This window comes from Capsicum annuum, chromosome 3, assembly GCF_002878395.1.
Source record: "Capsicum annuum cultivar UCD-10X-F1 chromosome 3, UCD10Xv1.1, whole genome shotgun sequence".
Taxonomy (NCBI): Eukaryota; Viridiplantae; Streptophyta; class Magnoliopsida; order Solanales; family Solanaceae; genus Capsicum; species Capsicum annuum.
In genome coordinates, this window is record NC_061113.1 from 198,369,197 (window position 1) to 198,395,837 (window position 26,641).

Sequence of the window (26,641 nt, forward strand, 5' to 3'; positions counted from 1 at the left end):
TCTAAAAGATCCTTAAGTTGATCCTTAATCTTCTTTAATTCGGTCGGAGCTATTCTATAAGAAGAAAATAAAAATTGGAAAAGTGTTCGGAGCCAGATCAATCCCAAACTCAATCTCTCTATCAGGAGGAACACTAAGGAGGTCATCAGGGAAGACCTCAGGTAATTCGTTCACTATTAGAACTGAACACAAATAAGGTCTTTTTAAGTTAGAATCATTAACCCAAACTAAATGATAGAGACACACCTTGGAGATCAATCTCCAATATCTAAGATATGCTATGAACTTCCCCTTAGGAGCTAGGTAACCACCCTCTCATTCAATAACCGGTTCATCATGGAACCTAAGGACAACCTTATGGTACCAACAGTCTAAGGATGTGTAGAACGAGTGTAACAAATCTATATCCATAATAACAATAAAATTCACATTGTCTAATTCATACATATCCACCAAACTCTCCTTACTACCAATAGATACCACACCCCCCCTAAAAACCCTTTTAGCAACCATAGAGTCACCTATCGGGGTAGATATAAAAAAGGATCTGAAATAACCTCGAGACTAAAACCAAAATACATAGCCACAAATAGGGTCACATAAGAGAGAGAAGGCCTTCAATTAAGTAAATAATAAACATCCCAAGAAAAGAGTTTCAGCATACTAATCATGACATCAGGTAATGTCTTAGACTTTTTTTGGTAGTGAGTGATATAGACGGTTCCAACCAATTTCAAAACTAAATGATGCACCCATTGGTACTGGATCTGGTAATAAAACAACTAGAACCTTTTTCTCCACCAAAGCAACCTTACCAACTGGATAGTTTCTAAGAATATGTCCTGGATAACCATATTTGATACATATTTCCCTCCCCTCGTCAATAAAACCTTAAAGAAACCGACCACAGAACCTACAAGAAGGATATGGTAATTCAACGGAGCCCTACTAGCCTGAGATTGGGTATCATGTGCCCTAAATTTATCACCACCCTACTGACACCTATCTCTCGATGGCTTTAAGTAAGGAGCATAAAATACCCAAGGTTTTGGAGCCTTAGAAAATTTCTAAGATTTCTATTTTTTGGTCAAGGTAAGACTAAGGGGTACAGGTCATATGATGGGGTAAAATTAGTAAGGTTGGGTTGTACACTAACTAGTGATGGTTGGTGGGTTGGATTGGTTTCTAGAATGGGTATGACTAGGGTTGGTACGAGTCGTATGGTAAGATATAAGTTATATGGTTAGGTTTTCCTTCACTTAATCTGAGACTTAATAATGTAATTTGGATGTGAGTACGAGCGGCTCACCATGGGTTGTGATATAAGGTATGATTTATATTACCCCACTCATATGTTGGATAATCTTAACTCTTCATGATTCTATTATGGGTATGAGTTGAGGGTACTAGTCATATCCTTAGATACGGTTTGGCTTGTATGTTCATATATTTACTAGTGTGGGGATATAAGGGAGGTCTAGGATATAAGTGTATGGTACCACTTGTATTAGGGGTAAGACAAGTATAGTGGAGTTGTACCCACCTATGGGGATTTTATGCAGTTAAGTTGGGGGTAATCTGGACATTTCCCCTCTTAAACAATTATAAACCCATGACTTATATCATGCTTGGGAGATTATTTTCCCTATTATTCTATTTATTAACACTTAGAAAAACACTCTCTAATCCTCTCTAAGGATTTTGGGTAAATGAAGGCTAGGGTTTCACTAAGGTGATCAAACTGGGGCTTATGTTGGTGATTTCTCTCTATCATCTTCATCATCTAAGTCAAGATACTTATCCCTCATTGTTAGTTCCAAATAAAGACATGTTTTATACAATGTTTTCATGGCATGATTATTGTATGATTTTAGGGTTTACAAATATATGTTGGGGTTTTGGTATTAAATGCTTGGTTATGGTTTTCCCATGTTTTAAGTATGTTTTACATGCTTTAATAGTTGTTTGGACAATTGGTTTCATGAGAATGGTTAATTGGTAATTGATTTGGTTTTGGAAACACTATGTCCCCAACACATTTGATAAAATGCCTATTATAATGCTTTTACTATGTTATTGGACTTTTAATGGAACTATTGCATGGTATGGTTTGGTAATAGAACCCTAAATGGTATAAATGGTTTGGAATGGTTAAATGGAATGGTTTCATATTCATGGTTATGATTAATTAAACTCCTTGTGGGGTACAATAGAATCCCCCAAGTAAACATGTTAATGAACAACTTGTGGGGTACATGGGACTCCCCCAAGTTAACTTGGTAAATGGGTACACGAGAATCCCTTAACCTCAGAAGGTTTGTCTAAGGACAATACTTGCAAGTTATAGTCAGTATGACGATACCACTATTAATATCCTTGGTTAATAATAAATTGAATAATGGATTTATTGGTTGGAAATGGTTTTAATTAGGAAATAATGGTGGGGTGTGATAGCTAACCGTGAAGGTGGAAGTCCAATGGACAAACACTGGAAACTCATGTTCACAGACATGAGGGATTGTTCATGGCGACCATATATGATGCTTCTAAGGTACATGGGAATCCTCTCAGTACACTGTACATATGTATCATGGAGAGAGAAGGGTACTTGGGAATCCCCTACTCTTATGGTATCTCCAATTCTTGCGGTTACACGTATAGGGGGCCGTTTTAGGGGTAACACTGGACCCATATAGCTCGTGGGTGGTTCTAGGATGATTAAGCTACACATACCCAGGTTGATGGTCTTAAAGGCACGGTAAAGCCAATTTTCTTTCCCGGTATGGTTATATATATTATATGTATGGTTTGTATGCATATGGTTGGCTTACTTGGTTTTACTAGATGGCATTATTTTATCCTTATAATGAGTAGTTGCTAGCGTTCACCCTCTAACCTATACTCGAGTATCTATATCCCTAAATATTGTAGGGACCGACTATTCTACTCTTCCTGCTCAGTTCTCAGATTTGGAATCAGCTACTGGATTGAAATGGTGAGCTTTCATATTTTGGAAGGCTCTATTTCATGTTCATGGATGTTTTTACACACTTTGGTTTATTTATGGATAGTGGTTTTTGCTATGGTTGGGGGCATGTCCCAATCGGATATTGGTTTTCTTTTAGTTAGAGTCTTTTATGGAACTACTATGGGTTAGTATGGGTAAGATCACTAGAGATGTCAGCCTTTCTGTTAGCATTGGAGCTGATACCGTTGAACAAAATTTCTAACTATTTCATCATTTTATATTATGGAACTTGGTTTGGTTATTGTTATGGTTTAGTTTGGTTATAGTTGTTGGTTGGTATCAAACGGTTGGACTTATTTGGGTGGTCATGGTCATAGACCTATCCCAGAGTCTTGGGTTACATAATAATGCTATCTTGTCATATGTTAAGAATTTACCCGACTCAGGATATCCGTAGGTTGGTTGGGTTGGGTATCAGGGGTGTTCTCCAATCTTGGTTGGACTTTAGATGCATATTACAGAAAGGCCCCGAGTCAGGTCATGTCAAAAAACTAGCTATGGAGAAGGAACTAGAACTCCTCCACTTCCTATTTGGCCACTTACCACCATCCCTACCACTTTGCTATTGGCCACCACCCTACTCAGAGAACCTAAACTTCTTACCCTATTTTCCCCCTCCCTCAACCTACTTTTTCTTTTCCTCCCCCACCTATTGCATATGAACAACCAACCCAGAGATATTCACGTCCTTGATAAGAAAGGAAGTTTGGCTTTCAACGATCAACTCACGAGATAGTCTTGAGGAAAAATTTCTCATCCTAGACCTCATATCTGACACCATCTTCGGAGCATAATGTGACAACTGGTGAAACTTCAAGTCCTACTCCTTGATTGACATCTTTCTTTTCTTTAGATTAGCAAATTCCTCCACTTTTATTTCTCTTAACTCCTGAGGAAAGAAGCAGTCGAAAAATGCATCGGAGAAAGTCTACCATAAAGATAACTTCTCAACATCACCCCTAGCCCTATCCTATTCCTTGTACCATTGGTATGCCATATCCTTCAGCTGGTATGCAACAAACTCCACCCCTTTCATCTTATCTAAAAATCCTTGAGGATCCTTGTCCACCTTAACACCAGTGAAAGTTGGAGGACTCAACCTCATAAATTGGCCAACCCTTATGCCTTCAGAAGATAGAGTAGAAGATGCACCACACTCAGCCTGAGAAGCTACCAATTGAGAAATCATATGGATCGAATAATGAAACTTAGCATTTACCATATCATCCTGAGGAGGACTAGATGAAACCGGTGGGACTTTGGAGAATTCAGGGACAGAACTCCTAGATTGAGTATGGATCCCATGATTAGAGCGTGAGCTATCAACATCATCCCCAGTTGGGATAAAGGATTTTTCATGAACTTTAAATTGTTGAGGCATGATCTGAAAAGCAAACAAATGAAAATTAGAGAAGATTCTAGTACTTAGACTCCAAAGCTTGAAAATAGATCACAACAAAAAGAAACAATTCCTAAGTTCCTTGTAGCCTCTCCCTTATAAGTGTAACTCTCTACACACCCTTAAAAGATACTCTACTCGACACAACTTTGTAGACTCCCAATTGAACATGAACCTAGGGCTCTAATACTAACTTGACACACCCTGAATCAGAGACTTGTCGTGATGGGCATCCCAAGTCCAACCAGGACTGGGGACCACCCCCAATACGCAACCCAACCTCCAAATACATACCCTGAATTGGATAAATTCAAACATATAACAAGATAGAGTACTTGTAAATATACTGACTTTGGGATAAGTCTACTTCCTAAACTAACCCAACCAAGTCAATCCATCCAATAACCAACCAAACAAAGACAATAACCCAATGTTTATATATATATAAAATCAAAAATAAAATGGAACAATCATAAGTCAAATATAGTCAACTGGTGTCATCCCCAATACCAATACCAATTCCAAAGCTGACACCAATACCGACACTGCCTATACTAACCCATAGTAGTCCCACAAAGCCTCTATCCAAAAGTAAAACAATATCTGGTCAGGACATGCCCCCGACCATAGCCAAAACCCAAACCTATGAAATGTCTAAAGTATGTAAAGAAATCCATGACATAAAATGGAGACTTACAGATTATGGAAGATCATCACTTCAATCCAACATGAGTTGATCTCGCATCCAATCAATGACAAAGAGGATTAGAATAGTTGTTTCCTGCATCGCGTATGGATATAGCCGCCCAAAGATGAGTTAGCGGGTGAACGCTAGAAAGTACTCAACATAAGGGTAAAATAATTCCAATCGTTAAAACCAATTAAACGACCATATGAATTCACAACCATCCATATACACACTCACACACATATATATAATCCATATCGGGAAAGGGGATTGGGTTTAGCATGTATTTAAAAATATTAACCTAGGTATGTGTAGCTTAACTGTCCTAGAACCACCTATGGGATATATAGGTCCAGTGTTACCCCCTAAAAGGGCCCCGATGCGTGTAGCCGTATGAACCGAAGATACCATAGGAGTAGGGGATTCCCTTGTACCCTTCGTTCTCCATGATACAAATATACAAGTGTAACTTAGGGGATCCCCATGTATCCCATAAGTATGGTATATGGTCTCTATGATCAATACTTATGTCAGCAAACATGAGTTTCAAGTGTAAATCCATTAGACTAACACCTTTACAGTTAGCTATTACACTCCACCATTATTGCCCAATTAAAACCATTGTCACACACCCAAACCACCAAGTACATTTATTATTAACCAAGGATATAATAAGTGGTATCTTAATACCAAATATAGCATGCAAGCAATGTCCTTAGACAACCTTTTTTAAGAAGAGATTCCCATGTACCAAGAGATTTCATTATCAGTAAGTTTACTTGGGGGATTCCTATGTACCCCACAAGTAGTTCATTATTATGTTATCTTGAGGGATTCCCATGTATCTCGCAAGGATTTCAATTAAACCATAACCATGACGCCTAAAACCTTACCATTCAAAACCATCCAAACCAATTTAGGGTTTCATTACCACTTTATACCATGCAAAGTTTTCAATAAAAGTTCAACAATGTAACCAAAGCTTTCTCATACGCATTTTATCAAACATGTTAAGGGTATATAGTTTCCAAAACCAAAACCAAGTACCAATTAACCATTCATATGCAACCAAATATTAAATCCACTATTATAACATTAAAACCATAATTAAAAAGATAGGAAAATCATACCCAAACCATTTATAACCAAAACCCCCAACATAAAGTTCAAAACCCAAAAGTATACCACAATTATTAAATAAAAACCTTACATTAAATCATGCCTTTAGATGAATTAATAATGAGGGGAGAGTAACATGCCTTAGATTACAAAGAAGACGAAGAGAAACCACCCTTGTAAACCCCAAATTAGTCCTATTGAAGAAACCCTAGCCTTCTATGATCTAAGATCCTTGGGAGAACCTGGGAGTGTTTAAAATAGTTTTATTGATTGCAAATAGGTTAATAAAGCCCCAAAAAGGTGATTTATGTCATGGGGTATAAGGGTTAATAGGGGAAATATCTAGATTACCCCTAACTTAAAATGTATAGAATTTTAATAGGAGGGTATGATCATCTTCCAAAGCATGCCATACCATACGAGTGGTATCCACCACTCATACCCTAGGAATTCCTTAGACCCCAACTCTGTCCAACATACGACCACTAAGTCCATCCCGTACCCAAACATATGACAAGTACCCTAGAATCGTACCTTAGGTATAATAGACTCCTTTAGGTTAGAATTAGGTCATCATAAGATTTGGAATCATACCACTAGTACCCTAACATATGACTAGTAGGATCCATTCGTACCTTGGACAGAAACCAACCAATCCATACTAATTAATATATGACCAAGACCCTTTAATTCATACCCTATCATATGACAAGTACCCCTAGTCGTATGATGTCCAAAGAGTTCAAAACTCAAGAAATTTATAAGAACCAGAACCTAGGGTATTTCAAAATCTTAGCTAAAGCCATAGCAAAAATTAGAAAGGATGACTGAATAGGATGGGCCAAATAAGCTAGCTGACTATGGCCCTTAAGTAGGACCCCTAAAATTTCCAACATTATGGGACTTATTGGCTAATATCTTAGACTTACCCACTTGAGTTACCCTTTCCAACTTTTTCATAGAGTCAAAAACTTCATTAAACCCTTTTCCTGCAGAAGTCATATTCACAGACAAAACCCAAAGATCATAATTGAACCCTTACATAGAGAATCTAATGTTGCCCAAATTTACCTCTAAAATAAATAAAATGATCACTAAATCAAATATAGAACCCAACTAGGTTGGGGTTGATCCCACCAGGAATAGGTCCAAATTCTATCAAGCATTTATCTGGGTAATTGGTAAATAAGTAAAAGAGGGAGGAATATGTGAAACAAAAGTGGTATAGTAATAATTATTGATGGATAAATTTGAAATCAATATGAGAAAGCATCAGGATTATGATCCCTGTGACTTTATAACTACACATGTTTCTCGTGTTAGTAAACTATTCCAATGCATTGTATGCAAAATATAACAAGATAGGTTTATCTAAATGTATACCAACCTTAATTAGATGAAATTAACTCTTCTCCTGCCGTACTCCAAGTGTATCACATTTTAACCATTGTCCTTGATCTTAGATTAACTATACTTATTATGACTCAAGTTATTAGATAATGTTGATAACTTTAAATCTCTATTGTTATTTTTTTTTTCTAATATCTACCTCTTTCCCAAGCAACTCTAGAATACAAGTATGTTCATAACATTTTCAACCAATAAAAACCAATCATGACAAAGAAAATACCAATACATGTAAGCATATCGACCTAGAATTTCTCACACTTAACCTATTTCATCAATTCATTATGGTTCCCACAATTCGAATTATGGTGTTTAGCTACTCATAATTGCAAGAACATAACAAGAATTTATAGATGAAAACATAATCATAAACTTACAATAAGAATAAAACTCTAAAATCTCAACTCAAATTAAAATCCTTGAAATGATGTTCATAAATTTATAATAATAAGTCTTAGAATCTCATAATATAATGTTGTAAAATATGAAAGGGTGTAAAAATACACAAAAGAACCCATAGGAGTATTTATAGAAAAAATAAAATATACCCTAAATAAAATAAGAAATCAAAGTCGGCAGCAGATATGCCTCTAACAATGAGTCGTATAGACTGATGAAGACTCATTGGCAGTCTTTTTTCCTTATCCATTGTCTAATTCTTCTTCTGCTGGCTATGAATCATCTAGTCACCCTACAAATTATAGGGTGACTCATTTCTACTGGGACCTTTTTGTTTTCTTTTAATCTTTTTCTTATCTGCTCAGGATGACTCATCAGGATGAATCATCCTGTGACCCTACGGTTCGTAGCCTCTTGTCATACTTTGCTTGTCCTTAATCATTCCATGTCCCTAGAATTTGCTCAAGTCCCAATATCTTCATGCTATGACTCATCATATGTCTCAATAAGTCATAGTTTACCCTCATCACCACTACACCACTTTGCAGATCTTTAGAACTTTGGCCTTTTCTCTCAGAATAATTGCTCCCTATGACTCATAATGTAACTTAATAAGTCATAAGCAATACTTGTGGTCCATTCAACCGCTAATTTTATAAGTCCAAAACTATTCTGGTTTGATGACAATTCAGGCTATGAGTCAGACTTTGATTTCTATTGGAACTTTTGAATAAGAGGTTTATTTGTCTAAGTACTTTGCCTTGGGGTGTTCCAGTACTATTTTTTTTTTAAAATAGTACCATAACAATATGCATTTATTATAGACAGTTAAATAAAGCTACTATCAGGAATAAGTACCTATTGTCTCATATAGATAATCTATTTAACTAGCTATAGGGTGCTTTACTATTCTCTAAGATTGACTTAAGTTCAGATTGCAATTAGATGGAAATTTAACATTATGATATACTTAAGATATCCTCAATATTTGATGTAGGCATTATAAGTTTGTAGTTATATCTTTTGGATTGACCAATTCGCCAACAATCTTTATAAGCTTGATAAATGATATATTAAAGTCATTTGTGGATTCTTTTGTTATAGTTTTCAGTAATGACATTTTGGTTTACCCTAAGAGTAGGGAGGAACGTGCAAGTCTTTTCGCATTATTTTGAGTATTTTGAAAGAAAAGTAGTTGTATGAAAAGTTCTCAAAATATGAGTTCTGGTTGCATTCATTGCCTTTCTAGGGAATATGGTTTCAAAAATGAAGGTGATAGTGGATCCCCAGAAGATAGAGGCAGTTAAGAATTAGGTTTGACCTTACTCATCAACTGAGATTAAGAGTTTTATAGGTATTTCTAGTTATTATTGTAAGTTATTCAAATGTATTACATCTATTGCTACTCACCTAACAAGGTTGATCTAGAAGGTAGTGCTATTTGTATGGTCAGATAAGTGTGAGAAGAAATTTCAAAAGCTCAAGACACTTTTATTATCGATTGAAGGTAACAATTTTGTTATTCTCTGTAATGCCTCACTTTTGGGGTTGGGAGTTGTGTTGATGTAGGATAGAAATTTCATTACTTATGCTTTGAGATAGTTGAAGCCTCTTGAATAAAATTAGCCAACTCACAACTTGGAGTTGAAAGCGGTGGTTTTTTACTCAAACTTTAGAGACATTATCTTAATAGTGTCAAGTGTGAGTCATTCATATTTCATAGTAATTTATAGCATGTTTTCACAGAGAGAAATTTGAATCTAACACAAAGGAGATGGATGGATTTATTAAAAGATTGTTATGTCACCATCCAGTATCATTAGGGGTATGGCCAATATAGTGGCCAATGCACTGAGCTACAAAGTGGTAAGCATGGGTAGTTTGTCCTATTTGAGGGTTACAAGGAGACCTTTGGCTAGGGAGTTTCAAACTATAATGTCTTAATTCATGCATTTTGGTATTTCATAAAAGGGTGGAGTATTGGCTAGTGTTGTGGTAAAGTGAAAAATCCTTGATGAAATCAAGGACAAATAGTTTAAGGAAGTAAAATTGAACATAATTTGAAACAAGGTATTGATAGGAGAGGTACCAAGTATCATACTTGACACATATGAATCATTATGGTTTAGAGGGTGACTATGTTTTCCTTAAATTAATGACTTGATTCAAAATGTACTTGTTGAAGCTTATAGTTTGTGATATTCTATTTATCCAAGTGCAACCAAGATTTATCATGACTTAAGACAACTTTATTAGTGGTCTAAAATAAAGAGGGACATAATGGAGTATGTATCCAAATGTCATAACTGTCTGTAGGGAAGTATGAGCATTAAAGACCTATGGGTTCACTTTAGACAAATCCTATACTTGAATGGAAATAGGAAAATATTGCTATGTATTTTGTAATGGGTCTTCCTACTACCTTGGGTAATCATGACTTTATTTAGGTCATACTAGATAGACTAAAAAATTAGCTTCTTTAATTCCAGTTATACTAGACTCCAACTATAAGTAGTTAGCAGAGATCTTTGTTAAGGAGATAGTAAAGTTGCATGGGGTGCCACATTCCATCATTTTAGATAGATATATGACCTACACTTCTAAATTTTTAGATAAGTTGTTTTAGGATTTAGAACTAACCATACTTTTAGCACAATATTTCATCCACAGACTGATAGCCAGTTAGAGAGGATGATCCAGGTGCTAGAGAACATATTGAGGGCCTGTGTGATTTATTTTGATGGCCATTAGGATCAATTTCTACCATTTGTGAATTCTCATACAATAACAACTATCACCCTAACATTGATATAACACCATTTGAGACACTCTACAAAATAAGGTGTAGGTCATATATAGGGTTGTTTAAGGTTGGTAACATAAAACTTTTGGGCAATAATTTGGTAAAGAAAGATTAAGAAAAGGCAAGGTTTATTCAAACCAAATTGTTGGCTGCTCAGAGTAGGCAAAAAAAATATAAAGACCATAAGGTAAGGGGCATGTCTTTCTAGGTTGGTTAGTAGGTTTTGATAAAGGTGTTTCCTATAAAGGGAGTCATGAGTTTTTGTAAGAAGAGAAAGCTTAGCCCTTAATATATTGGTTCATTTAAGGTTCTTGAGTATATGGGTCCGATAGAGTATAGGCTAGCATTGCCATAAAGTATTTTGGGGTTCCATCTAGTGTTTCATATATCTATGCTCAAAATATTCCATAGGAATAAAGACTACATTATCAAGTATGATTTTGTTTTGTTAAATAAGAACATATCATATTAGGGGGAACCGATTACGATCTTATATTGGGATATCCAGGAGTTGAGGACAAAGGGAATTCACTCAATAAAGGTTCAATACATACATCATCCAGTTGTAAAGAAAATTGGGAAATTGAGAAGGATGTATGGGACAAGTTCCCTTACTTGTTTGAGGATACATGTACCTTTTTCTTTTCTTACTTGGTCCAATTTTCTTATTTAATCATTCGTGGATGAATGATGGGTAAATTGGCATTTGATGTAAGGACTCTCTTTTCCATTATGGGTATGTTTCTCATACAAAAATTAGGGTTAAAATTTTTCCCAAATTTGGTGTTAGAAATTTTAGGCTAGGCTCAAATAAAATTTGAGCGAGGTACGGTATAGAATAATCTAGGAATGTATTGGGTCAATGCAATCAATTTTAGCTTGGTTTTATGTTAATAAAGATGATAAGGAACCCATAGGACTTTTTGAAAGAGAATTCAGGTAAATAGAACTCCCAGTATTAATCTCAGTGTAACAAGGTTTGTTTGGAATATAACAGTTTGAGGGTGTACTGTGAAAAACAATTGGGAGGATTCTCAAGGTTCTACCTTGCCTATACTTCTATAGCAATCTGTTCGTCCCTATAGCAACTTTTGTCATAGCAGAATAACTTCCGCTATAGCAGTGGTTAATGAAAATCAAACCCGCTATAGCGGGATTGGGCCGTTATAGCAACCTAAGTTTTCACTTATTCAGAAATTTCCTAAAATGTTCCATTGTTCTAAAAAACAATTTAGGGAAGGGTTAGGGTAATTTCGGCAATTTTCATCAACTTTTCACTATTTTCATTGCAAAGGTTAGTAATTCATCTTCTTTAACAAGTATTTTGGTTAATTAACCTTAGAATCACTAATTTACATATTTTTAGGGAGGGTTAAACCTTGTTTTAGATGTTTTTAAGGTGAAAAGGGGTAATTAGGTATAAAATCCTTGGATTTTAGTTATTAGTCACTAATTTATTCTTGTATATCATTGATTGACTAAGCAACCATGAAATTAGTAGCTTTAGGTGAATTGATGATATAAAAACCCTAAGATAGGTGAGATGATCATGAGTTTGGCCTAGGGGTTTGGGATTAGGTTGTAGTTCTTGAAATGGTAGTTCACTTGGTTGATTAGATGTTGTGTTTGTGTTTATAGACCATAATCAAGCAAAAATTGCATAGAAAGACAAACTAAATTGAGTGGTGCAAGCTTGGATTGAGGTAGATGATGGTTAATGTAGTTTAATCCAATTTGTGTTATGTGTGTATGATTACTACTCCTTAGTATTGATGGTCCAATACCTATTGTTAAGGAATGAAAAGGGTTAAAAAAGAGATGTTTGATATTATAAGAGTAATCACATTCAATGAACTTATATGTAAAGCTTGTGGTTGTTATCATTATTTTTGTGATTATTGTGATATTCTGTTGGTTATTTGTGGGAACCGGTAGATGGAGTTCTTTACAGAATTTGGTGGAACAAGGTTGGTTGGCTTTTGATGTCTGGGTTTTGGTATATGGATAGAGATCATTTCCTACAGTTCGTGACTAGTGAAAAACCATACCATAACACCCTTAGCATATGTGTACAAGGTTTAGGTGAGTGTGATCATCCCATGAGTGAAATAGGAATTATGTGCTTTATTTATTATTTTGGTTCCTTGATTGAACTGGCTTAAGTGTTAAATTTTTGTTGTGGTCTTAAAGTGGACCGGACTTGTATGTTAATGATTAAAATGGCTTCTTATGTGAATCTGGTTGCATAATAATTGTTGCTAAGATTGGATTCTTGAGATATCTGAGCTAATGACATAGAAAAAGGATGCATTATTGTTATTATTCTCATGTTCTGAAATAAGATGGAATTAGGGTTAGAGTCATACATTAATAACTTGGTTATGGTATTAAGTCTTGTATGGTTGACTTGGAGTTTCTTTCGTAGACTTAGTTTGACTTGACATGTTACTCTTGTTTAACCCATAAAAACTTGTTTAATAAGGCTTTTGAATATAGCTAAGTGTTGTGGACTAAATAGATGCAGCTAAGTAGTGAAACATTTTTTCGCTTGTTTTACTTAATTATAGTTATGTGCCCACATAACTCATCTTGGGTTGGCCAAATGATCCTGCCACTATACTATTTTTTTATCTAATACTACTTACTCTTAATTTTATTAAGTGCAGTACATCTTTCAGTGGCTACTATGAGATCTCAATTATGATTTCAGCGGTTGACTCAAATTCAAGGGTGAACTGCATCTTTTGGGCTACCATGAATTCTTCTATTGATTTTTTCAAATATTTCATGTGCACTTATGCACATTCTTAGTTTTTGGGGTTGCATCATCTTTTTGACATTCTTTAATAGTTCTGGTACAAATGACTTTCGGGTTCTAGGGGTTTCTATAAGTGTAATATTTCCGCATTATTTGTTGTACTTATATTTATTTCGGCTTGGATATGGTCTTTGGATATATAGAATTAATATTTGTTTAATTTTGGCTAAGTATTGATTAATGTTGGGGTAGTTGGTTCTTCCACTGGAGGGTTAGTGTGGGTGCTACTTGCGATAGATGTGGGTCGAGACAAATAGTTTAAGTGTCTACAGGTGCACATACAAAGTTGGGGGACACAGATGCAAGTTAAGGAAAAGTTAAAGGACATGTTTATATATCATGGTGAGCAATTTTTCCTTCTCATTTTTGAAATGAAATTCAATTTATAAATTATTTTTCATAATCATCATGTCAAGGAATGAAACATTTGTTTTGTAATCATATTCATGACTTTAAATCATAAATTTATAGTTTAGGTATCGATCAATGAAGTAAGAAATTTTAATTGTGTTTTATTTTAATTAATTTTTAGCCTCGACACAAACCCTAATACTAAACACTACAAAAAATGGGCAATATTGTGGGAGTTTATTTGCAGGAATTATTTTAACCTCCATAATATTATATGAAATGCGGTGGTTAAAAATCTGTTGCTAAAATTTATAAAGTTGCAGGGTTTTAGACCCCTGCTATAAATTGCAGGGTTATAAACCCCCGCTATATACCAAAAAAAATAACTCTTTATATGCCATAAAATATAAATTTGCAGGTGTGTAGATCCCCGTTATAATAAAAAAAACAGCGTACCATTTTCCTTCTTTCCTTTTAATTGGGAAAAATATTTTCCGTCACTTTCCCAAATGATAGGCAGCTTCCAATTATACCCTCTCTCATTTTCTCTCTCACTTTCCCTCTCTTATTTTCCTCTCACCTACCCCAAATTGATAGGCAGAAATTCAATGCTTTGATGGTCCTAGAACATGTAAATATTTCCTCAATTTGAGTCTCCCTTCCTTTTGTCATCTGTATTTCCATTTGAGTAGTTAAGAATAGAATCAATCAAGCAATTATGCCTTAATGGTTGGGATTGACAATCTGTGTCCTTGTAGCTTTTTACCCTTTTTTTAGATTAGCACAGACTTGTAGTTGGTCCTTCTCCGAGCCACACGCACAGCGGAAGCTTTAGTACACCGGGTTGCCCTAAGCATAAACTATATTAGGCACTCACTAAGTGGATTTCAGGGTAAGTGAGAGTATTCAGAAAAAAATAATCAATGGGATTAAGGACTTTTTGACTTTGATCAATGAGAGATTTTGGATTAAGATTATTTTATAATGGATAATGATATTGCTTGTTTTATAATGGATAATTTTGAAAGCTAGCCTCATTAAAATTCTTAAAGATACTTAGTACAAGGCAACCATATATGATAATCATCCACTCCATAGACTGAGTTTGAACTCCATCCCATTCTACCAGGTGGTAAATGTTGTTTGCATCTTTAGGTAGATTTAGAATGATAGGCTTGTAACATCTATCTTCAATAAAACTATTAATGAATCCATCCAGCTCAAGAGTAACACTAACAATCATAGAGCAAACAAAGGCAACCATTTGATCTTCAGTTGTTGCTGCAGAAATTTTTTGATATGCAATCGAAAACACTTTGTTCCTTCTCACATCTAATTCAATAGCGTCATTAAGAATATCTTCTACCTTAGACATGTACGGTGTGAACCAGCATCCACGTGTGATAGGTTGAATGATAGCTAAATGCGAAGCTTCAGCATGATATTTTGCTTTAAAAGCCTTGAATAAATGCTTTAGGCCGAGGTGCACTGTACTTACTTCTCTCTAAAGCTTACCTACATTCACTATAAACCTCATCTAACTCATCTTCTTACCATATTCTTACGACACCTATTAGCTTGTAATGTGTCATTCTTAATACATTTAATGGGGTTGTTAATTTGAGGATGGATGAAGTTATGTATATATAGAATTTGAGGAGTAACAAAGGTGTTTCATCTTCCAAGTAATTGTTGAGTTTTTCTAGCCTTTTCAACTTCAACCATTGATATTTGGTTTATTAATCTCAAAAATATGAATCTGACTTTTCATTTAACTCAAATCTTAACTAACTACCTTTTATTATTTTATGATAGTAATATGAATATAGTATTGATTTTCTAACTGGGAATACATAATTTTCTATTTATTCCAAATACCGATAATTATATTTGGAAAAATTGAAATGCCAAAATGCCCCTTTTATTTTAATATACTAATCAAATGTCAATCCTTATGGAGAAGCTTACTTCTATTCTCAACTTACTAATTGATTGAGATCGTCCAAATGAAAATATATCGTATATGTCATTCTAAAATCAATAAGCTAATATGCTCATTTTTTGTTGGAGTATTGTGACTTATTTTTCAGTGAAAGCATTGAAAGAGATTGCAAAAAACTTGGGAAATTGGAGTACTGCTATTACTGTTAAAGGGGTTAAAGGGTGTCTTTAGTTACCAAAAGAGTCCACGCAGTTTCCCCACATTCCCAATTCTAACCAAGGTAAGTCACAAACCCCCTTTGTAGTTTTTACCACTCTAAATTTGCATGTGATTTTGTGTAATTACTCCCAAATATAGAATAACAGTTGTTCTTATGGTTTCTATTTGCTCCCAATTTTGCATTATTTTTTTTATCGTCTAACGTTGATGTTGTATAATGAGTTTATCTACATATTCTTTATTTGCTAGACGCAAAGGGTATATATGCACCACTTTTTTTAACAACTCTTAAGTCGCAAAGTTGAGAGGTATATTTGCCCCTTTATGAGTTAAATACTATTCTTAATGCGACTAACAAGTGATGGTCTCTCATGGACATCAGTTGATAATCCACACAGTGGAGTAGCTACATAAATCAAAGGGTGGTTAGTTAGGTGCCCTTCATTAAAAAATTATACTGTATATATAAAACATTATAGTATTATACTGCAAACATCGTTAAATTGGTGCCTTGTAATAGTTTGGTGGTGGTGGTGAGCTGTTTGTAGTAGTACTTTGAAGGAATTGGTGACTTGTGGTAGTGCTGTGAAGAAGTAGGCACCTTGTAATACTTTACAGGTGAGGGCAGTCAAGATATTTTTCACTGGCAACTTGTAATAGTTATGCTTAGAAGGTATAGCTACTTTGTAGTATTTATGTGATGGAGAATATTCAATAGGTTTTTAAAGTAAGGGATAGGTACATGATTCTTGTATGGAGATAGTGATTTGTAGTACTTCTTAGAGTTGTATTACCTTAATGGTTACCCACTAAGATAAGAGCAGAGTGCAGCCTATCTATCACTATGAGGTAGGAGTAAGGTCTACATACACTCTACCCTCGAAACTCACTTGTGGGATTTACACTAGGTATGTTATTGTTATTGGACCTTAACTAGTTTGGTGTTGAAGTCTAGTCGACTGATTATTGATTGATTATGTTCATTAAACTTATTTTTTTATGTCTATAAAGCTAGTCGAGTTATGTGGTTCAGACATTACAATTATCTGTTAGAGTAATTTTTCATATGATATTTTATTATGTACGTTTTATGTTAGAGTTCAACAATTTATTTATTTTCTATTACATTCACTTTTCTTCTTTATGAAATCTTATAGGTGATATTTTTCATATTCATTAAATTCTTCAATGGATAGATCTTGGATTGGAATGCCAAGAAACACACTAGAGTATTTTCTTAGTTTGAATTAATTTCTAGATTTTGCATTATCAATGGAGCTATAGGAGATAAAATAAAGTGTCCATGTCCTATATGTGGTTTGACAAAGTGGAAAACAAAAATTATGGTGTTTCACCATTTGATGAACAAGGATTTCCCTCAACATTACGTCACTTGGGTTATGCATGGTGAAATGAATGTTTTGCCTAATTTCAGAAACATAGAGGTCACTCAAGATGAACAAACTTTTGAAAATCCTATTGAATTATTGATTAATGAATCATTCAGGGGTTTAAGGCATGAGGGTGTTGATGTAGGTCCATCACAAAAAGCAGAAGAAGAAGAAGAAGAAGAAGAAGAAGAAGAAATTTTACCTGATTTATCTAATTCAAATAACAAAGATTATTTTAAATTGCTTAAAGATGGAAGTGAAGATTTGTATGAAGGATCTAAGTACTCAAAGTTGAAATTTTTATTAAAGCTTTATAACATAAAGTACTTGTCTAGGTTAAGTGATAAAGGAATGACTATGGTGCTAGATCTATTCAGGGATGCATTTAAATTTGCAAAGATCCCTATATCTTTTTATGAGGCTAAAAAAACCATCAACAAGTTGTGTCTTTATTATATCAAGATAAATGCTTGCTAAATGATTGCATGTTGTACTGGGAAGATGACATTAATGCAGAATCATGTAAGCATTGTCACATTTCTATATGGAAGCATGAGAAGGATAGCGATCTTGATCATGCCCCTAGTAAAAGTAAGAAATAAAAGAAGAAGCAAAAGAAGCCTACCAAAGTTTTGCGCTACTTTCCATTAAAACCAAGATTACAAATATTGTTTATGTTCTCTAAAATTGCAAAGCATATGAGATGGCATGCAGAGGATGACAACAAAGATGGGATCTTAAGGTACCCTCATGATGGTGAAGCATGGAAAAGGGTTGATACAAATTATCCTAAATTTGATTCTAATCCTCAGAATGTTTGATTAGGGCTAGCTACTGATGGTTTCAATCCTTTTGGAATAATGAGTACTAACTATAGTATTTGGCTGGTGATTTTGTTTCCATACAATGTTTCTCCTTGGTTGTGTATGAAGCAATAAAGTTTTATCCTCTCAATGACCATTCTAGGTCCACGTACAGTAGGGAATAACATAGATGCATATCTAAAACCACTAATTATGGAGTTGAATGAGTTATGGAATAAAGGTGTGGATACTTTTGATTCATCAAAGAATGAAATGTTCAAAATACGAGCAATTCTTATGTGGATAGTTAGCGATTTTCCTGGACTTGATATCTTATCTAGTTGGAACATGCATACTGGTCTTTCATGTCCTTCTTGTAATTTTGATGCAGAACCGTGTTGACTTTGTCATAGTAGAAAGTGGTGTTTTACTAGCCACCATTGATTCTTGTCAAGAAATGATAAATTTAGACTGATGAGACATCATTTTGATGGTAATTTGGAAAAGAGGACTGCTCCAAAGAAGCTATCTGGGTCATAAATTTTGTAGTAGGTGAAAGATATCATTGTCACATTTGGAAGACAATCAGAGTTACAGAAAAGAAAATGGACATATTCACATTTGGAACCCGTTGCCCCATAATTTAGATCCGATGCACATTGAAAAGAATGTTTTTGACAATGTTATATTCACTTTGTTAAATGATAAAGAAAAGTCAAAGGATAATGTTAAGGCTCAAATAGATCTACAAGAAATGGGCATAAGGCATGATCTTTGGGTTGAGGAGAATGATAAGTGTAAACTTTCTACATTTGCAATTCCAGAAAACAAGAAAGTGTCCTTCTCAAGACTTTAAAGAATATCTCAGTGCCAGATGGTTAAACTAATATATATCATCATATTAATTTGGATCAAAAAAGAATTTTTGGATTAGAAAGCCATGATTGTCACATTCTTATACAGCAGCTATTATGCATAATAATTCGAAATGTGCTTCCAAGATAGGTTGTTGCAACTTTGGTTGAGGTTTCTTCCTTTTTTAGGCATCTTTGTTTGAAAAGTTTAAGTCTTAAAGGCTTAGACAAGCTACAAAATAGAATTGTAGAAACTCTTTTCCATTTAGAGATTTTATTTCCTCCATCATTTTTTACTGTAATGATTCATCTAACTATTTATTTAGGTGATGTGGTAAAAAAAGGTGGCCCAGTATATTATCGTTGGATGTATTTTGTTGAAAGGTAAAATATTCCTCATTCAAAATCATTTTAGTTGATTTTATAGTAATACTTCAGTGTAAATACTTCTTATTACATATTTATGTTTTGGGTATAGATTGTTGGGACATTTCAAGTCCCTTTTAGGGAACAAATCACAACCAGAAGGTTCCATAGCTGAAAGTTACATAGTTGAAGAAGCTCTTACTCTTTATTCTGGTTATTTTGAGAAAATCGAGTCAAGGTTAAATTGACCTAAATGTGTAAATGATGAACCAATCCAAAATGTTTCTTATTAAAAGTCAAGTATGCTCCCTCAACAAGGTAAGTATGTTGGAGGCTTCATAACAAAACCACTGACTCATTTGGAGAAAACATAAGCTTGTCGATATGTGTTACTTAATTGTGTGGCCATGAAGCCATTTATTGAGTAATAAATTTACATTGATTTGATTTATAAGATATGTTTTGAGTAATTTGATTAAAATTTCTAATTATGGTACCTTTATAGTGAATTTAGAGATTACATCAAAATAAGTACAAGAGGTCGTAGACTTTCAGCAATAGAGCTAGAGAGAAGAGTCAGTAAAGAGTTCTCTAATTAGTTTTTTAAGAGAGTGAGTGAATGACATTAAATTATTTATTTTCAGATAACTTTTTTTATATCAAATTAAAATTTCTAATATTAATATTTTATATATTTAGATTATGAATCTGAATATAGCAAATACTATCTCTGATAAGATGAAGTTCTTAGCACAAGGTCCAGCCCGAGATACAAGAAGATTTAGCTCTTATAACATTAGTAGATTCAAATTTTGAACTTTATCTAGAGAACAAGGATTAAAAACTCAAAATAGTGGAGTTTTTCTTGTCTCTAACACTTCTTGTGTTGCATCTAGTGCAGATAGACATGCAACGCAAGAAGACCTGCCATATTATGGAAAGTTGGAAGACATTGTTGAGCTTAATTATTATGAAAAATTTAAGGTTGTTCTTTTCAAATGTCAGTGGGATACACTACTCAGAACAGGGGGTTCAAAATAGATGCTTGGAAGTTTAATTGTGTCAAATTTTTTAAATTGATTCATACCAGTGATTGTGTGGATGATGATCCGTATATTGAAGCATCACAAGCTAATATGGTCTACTATGTTGATGATGAAAATGATAAAGAATAGAGTGTGGTTGTACATCTAAAACCAAGGGATTTGTTTGACATGGAAGAGATTAATGAAGAGGAAATATACGAGAATAATTCATACCAACAACAAGAATTTGGACAACTTTTAATGTTGATTATGAGAATGTCCAAATTGCAATAGAGGAGCATATGGATGAATAGATATATCATTAGTTTTTAGTTTTCTCTGGCACTTTCTTTTTCTTACTTGATTATTGTTTTTTTATTCAAAACTTACTATCTTTTGGCTTAGAAAGATATAACTATATTGAGGTTTGTCATATCCCTGTCATCATTGAATTGGTTTATTTGTTTTTCATAGTTATTTCTTGTAGCTAGCATTGTAATAAATTAACCTATAACTATATTGAGTTCTTTTCCGTGTTCAAACAGCCTTAAAGGATGATATGTGTTAAATTACCTGTCATTTTTAAATTATATCTCTCTGTGGTAGATGCTGGCTGTTAAAGCAGTTGTTTGATCTTGTTATTCCTGATTGCCTCTGGTCCTATCATAGAGTTTAATTCTAAGGTTCAATTTCACTGAACTATGTGTTGTATATCAGTATTGGCTGGCACCTAGTGAAAAATAAAAGACTTGTGTTTTAATGGTTAGTCATATCCTTGACTGTATGGCAAAGAAAATTTAGACTTGTGTTTGTCGTGCTAGTTAATTGTCCCTGTAGTTTGAACATATTTTGTTGCATATGATGTTACTGCTTGTTGTTGTACTACCACCTTAATACTTAAAGTGCATTAGTTGTAATCCTATAGTACATTCTGGATTTACTGAAGATATGATTCTTCCCGGGGCATGTTGTTGTTATATATGAACACCACATATACTTAATATGAAATTTTTACTTCCATGATCAACAACAGGCTTTAATTTCTCTCTTTTTTCTATTTGAAGACTTGAATATGCATAGTGAAGTAACTAAAACTTTTATAGAAGTGTACTATTTTGAGAGTTTTTTCTTTCTCTGGTTTACTTATCCGTCTCTAGCTATGTTGCTCAGACTCTTCAAAAATGTCGATAGGTGTGTGTCGAATCCTCCAAAAATAGCGTATTTTTAAAGAATCCGACATTGGTGCGGCAACATTTTTGATGAGTCTGAGCAATGGGCCTAAATAAAGGCTTCCCTACCAAAGGCGAAGACATTCCCTACCACCCCAAGAAGCTGCTACTATTTTTGAATCTCGTTATCATTTTATTCGGCAGCACAGTCCTCTTACCCTCCCCAATACTTGGAACTTGGCCAATATCTATCATTGTAATGAATTTACAACAAGATAGATCCTTAAGATTGCTTAACTCCTTTATAAAAAAATTTTATTAGTGTACCTTCTAGGTTTAAAATGGAATCTAGGTCATTTATAATGAGTTCTTTATAAGCTTTAATAATGATCTTGAATGTTCAAGTATCATAAACTCTAGTTTGACACTTCGATTCATCTATCCAAGGGTGCTTTGCAACCAAACTTTCATCATATTGGTAACAGGGTAGAGTATTGATCACTACAGAAACTTAAACATACCATTACCACATATTTAATGAGAAACCATGACCATACTAATACAATAATTATAGAAACCTTATAAAGTGGTGTAATACCCCATATTTTTTTCAAGCTTAATTTCACTCCTAGAATGTCGAGGCCTAGCTTAAAAAATGAATAACCTTTTTTATTTATAAAATTTTCCAAATTTAAACCCTCCATTGTGTAGGAAATTGAATAAGTTTTACATCGATACCAATTTCGCCCAAATTCGATACTCGGTTGAGAAGTTATGGCATTTTTAGTAAAGTAGTACGCCATCTAGGAAAATACCGCATCACGGAAAAGGATAAATTCCCAATCATCAATTCTAGTGCCCCCTCATGATATCCCCACATCACGAAAAAGCCTTATTTCTCATTTTTTCTATTTCTAGTGGCTCACCGCAATAGTGTCGCATCGCGGTGATGGCCCAAATGACAAATCAGGAGAGCATCGCGATAGCTCCACATCGTGGAGAAATTTCAGGTCCCAGTTGTTTAATTGCAGTGAGCCACCATGATAGTGGCGCATCGCGGTGGCATGTCAGTTCAAAAAAATTTTATAGTTCCCAGCTTTGATTAAAATTTAAAAGGGTACTTTGGTCAATTTCTAAGGCCTCAATTAGTACAAAACAAGGAATTAACGCCTATTCTAAGCACTTTATGCTTATTTTCATCAATTCTATCTAAAAGAAAAGCCCTAGAGCTCAAAGCTTAAATAGTTCTCCAAGAAATCTCCAAATTGAGGATTCCAAAGACAAGATAATCAAGAACTCATCTTCAAGAACTCAAATAGGGATCAATAAATCAAGTCTCTTCATCTAATCATCAATTAAGGTATGTGCGGTTTATGAACGAGGATCTTTTTCCATCCTTATGCCAAAAACCAAGTTTTAATTACAAATTCATATGATTTTGAATGAATATTCATGAGATTTGAATTAGGGTTCATACCCATTATTGCTATTTGCAAGATTATGAGATTTCAAGTGTTTTAGAAGATGAATTGCATGTCTATCTTCATATTTTCATGCCTATTGCAGTAATTTCTATATTTTGAGATGAATTATCATTGTTTTCATTATCAAGAATGATTGTTATGATGTTTTAACATGTATTTGATGCATGAGTTATCAATTCCAAGTTTATATGTTGATATTTCAAGAAAGATGATGCTTTAAGCATCTTATGATCTGATTATTTATAGATTCTCAATAAAGCTTTGATCTTTTGATCCTCAGATAAGTTTTGGAATGCACCCTACATATTTATTATAGATCACAGAAATTAGAACAACTTTATTAACATATTTAATCAGATAAATACATAATTGGTTTCAAAATAAACCCTTATGCTAGTTTTTTTAAAGTGAATTTCCAACAGAGTGAGCATACAGATTAAAATGGAGTAGTATTTAGCACCGAGTGGGAAGTGTGGAATTAGCATGCCCTATCTTCTATAGAACTACGTAGCCAACGTAGGTACAGATTATCAGATTATTCCCATTCCTATATGGGTGACAGTTACAAATATGATCACATAACTCAGGTTATACTCCTTGGCAAGAATATGACACCTCTCCCCATCATGAGGTTTTCCCCTTAGCGGAATGAGATGTTGGACTCCATGTTAGCTCACATAGTTTATGTCGGTTAGGAGAACCTCCTTGCAAGTAAAAGTAAATAAATAGCTTTTAAGTATTTCCCTACTAGTAAAGAAAAGCTTTGAAAGAATTTCCTTTAGATAAAGTGTTTTCCTTAACAATAAAGACTTTTAGAAAAAAATAACAGAAAAGATTTTAGAAAACTAAGTGTAAAGGCTCACGAATTTATTCAGATTATGCTTTACAGAATGATATTAGCTACAGATTTTAGCTTTTAAATTTCAGATGTAGAAGCAACTCCTTTTACACTTAGACAGTATGATTTACATATAGAGCATTGGTGCAACTTTTAGATCTAAATGTTATGACTCACTTGATTTACAAAGTATGATTTGTTATTCATGATTGCAGATTTTAGTATTTCAGATATTCCACCTTATGTGAGTCATTAACATTTAGAATGCATTGTTTTACAAATTATGATGATGAGATAATGTTTTACTTATACATTCACCTCCATATACTCAGTACATCCTCAAAATACTGATCCATATATACGTCTATGTGCTACATTGTCTCATAATGTAGGTGCAGGTGCTCAGTATAAGTAGCATGAGTAGTTTAAGCATCTCTATCTACATCCGACAGTTAGTGAGTCCACATAGTTTGGGGACTTATTTATTCAAATTTTGTAGCTTATTAGTCTATATGATTCAGTATTTCATTTCAGACGGTTTGAGTCAGCTGGGGGTCTGTCCCAGTAACTCTCTAGTTATTAGTAGTAGACGCTTGTCAGACTACTAGATTTGATTCAGACTTATATTATTTGGTTTTTAGAGATTATATTCAGATTATTCTTAGCTATTTCAGACAGTTTCCACATTCAATATGACCTTTATGTCTACATTTCCCCTATTATGAAATTCAAACTAAGTAGAAGGTAGACAGGGTTAAGTTAAGGATACTCGTAGTATTGAGCCTCGTGTGACATCTCGAGACCAGATTTTGGGGTGTTACAAACTTATTATCAAACCCTAAGTTTTATAAGAGTCCTAGGGAGTCAGACAACACGCATTACATGGAGTCTTGATCATAGGTGTGAAGCGTGCCATATTTATGAGCAAGAGGCTACGAGATATTCTTAGGAAATCATCTCTTTCTTTCATGATCTATCATGCTTATAGTATCTCTATATGTTTTTAACTCATGCTTTTATGTGATAGTTGAATATTCCTCCTCATCAAGCTAATGTCCACATAAATGATAACTAGAAACCCAGCCCACCGATTTTTTGAATGAGAATGTATCCAATACTGAGTTTAGGGCTGCCTTTTAGGCATTGGCCCAGGCAGTGACTGCTAATATTCAGGGCAACCATCAGGATTCAGTCCCACTTTAGCAGAATGGTGATTTAGCAGCAGCCAGAATCAGAGACTTTATGAGAATGAATCTGCTAGAGTTTTTTGGGTTGAAAGCAGGTGATGACCCACAACTTTATTTAGATGAGGTTAAGAAGATCACCCAGATTATGCATGTTTCTGAAGCGGAGAGTGTAGAGTTAGTATCCTATAGGTTGAAGGATGTAGTGTATGATTGGGTAGTTATGTGAAAGAAAGGTAGACATAAAAATGCAGCTCCTATACATTGGCAAGTGTTTTAGGATGCTTTTCTAGATAGGTTTTTTCCATGTGAAAGGAGAGAATCTAAGATAGAGGAGTTTTTAAACCTAAGGTAGGGCACGATGATAGTAAAGGAGTACTGTCTTAAGTTTAACCAGTTGTCTAAGTATTCCCCTGATACTGTGGCTGATCCTAGGGCAAGTATGAGTAAGTTTGTTATTGGAGTATCTATCTTATTAGTCCAAGAGTGTAGGACTGTCATACTTATTGAAGACACGGATCCTTCTAGATTGATGATTCATGCTCAACAGATTAAGGCAGAGAAGTTGAAGGAAAAAGAGAGAGGAAATAAGAAGGCTAGAATAGGGCAGTTTTGAGTATGGCTAGGCTAGGTCTCATGGGGCAAATCATTCACAGTTTCAAAATCATTGATTGATGCCAGATCCATCTCCATCTATTTCTCCCACTCCTAGAGCTAGATAGAATTAGTGGAGAAAGTACTCTATGTTCAGATCTCAGAATAGTATGAGTGGAAAACCAAGTTATCCTCCATACACTAAGTGTGGTAAAAATTATCTAGGAGAGTGCCTGGCTGGACATAAGGGTTGTTATGGTTGTGTTAATTTGGGTCATGGAATCAAAAAGTGTCCGCATACTAAGCAGGAAAACAGAGATGTTCATCCCCAGACTCAGTCTACTAGTGCACCAGCTCCTCTGGGTTGCCAGTCCTTCCTTAGAGTGAATCATCCAGTACCGGTGGCAGTCAGCGGTAGAATCGATTTTATGCTTTACCATACCATCAGGAGCAGGAGGATTCACAAGATGTTGTTACAGGTATGCTTCGTGTGTTTCATCTTGAAGTCTATGTGTTGTTAGACCCTGGGTCGATTTTTTCTTATGTGACCCCCTTAGTTGCAGTAAATTTTGAAACAAGTCCTGAAAAGATCCATGAGCCCTTCTTGGTTTCTACTCCAGCAGGTGAGTTGGTTGTTTCCAAATAGATCTATAGAAAGTTTCCTATCACTATCCTTCATAAAATCATATTAACAGACCTAATAGAGTTAGATATAATTGACTTTGATCTTATTCTTGGTATGGATTGGCTCCATTCCTAT

The 26,641-nt window shown here is 34.4% G+C and overlaps 1 pseudogene; it reads left to right on the forward strand.

Moving 5' to 3' along the window:
- Window positions 1-17,516: 17,516 nt before the first annotated feature.
- LOC124896783 overlaps window positions 17,517-26,641 on the forward strand; it is a 40,144-nt pseudogene continuing 31,019 nt past the window's right edge.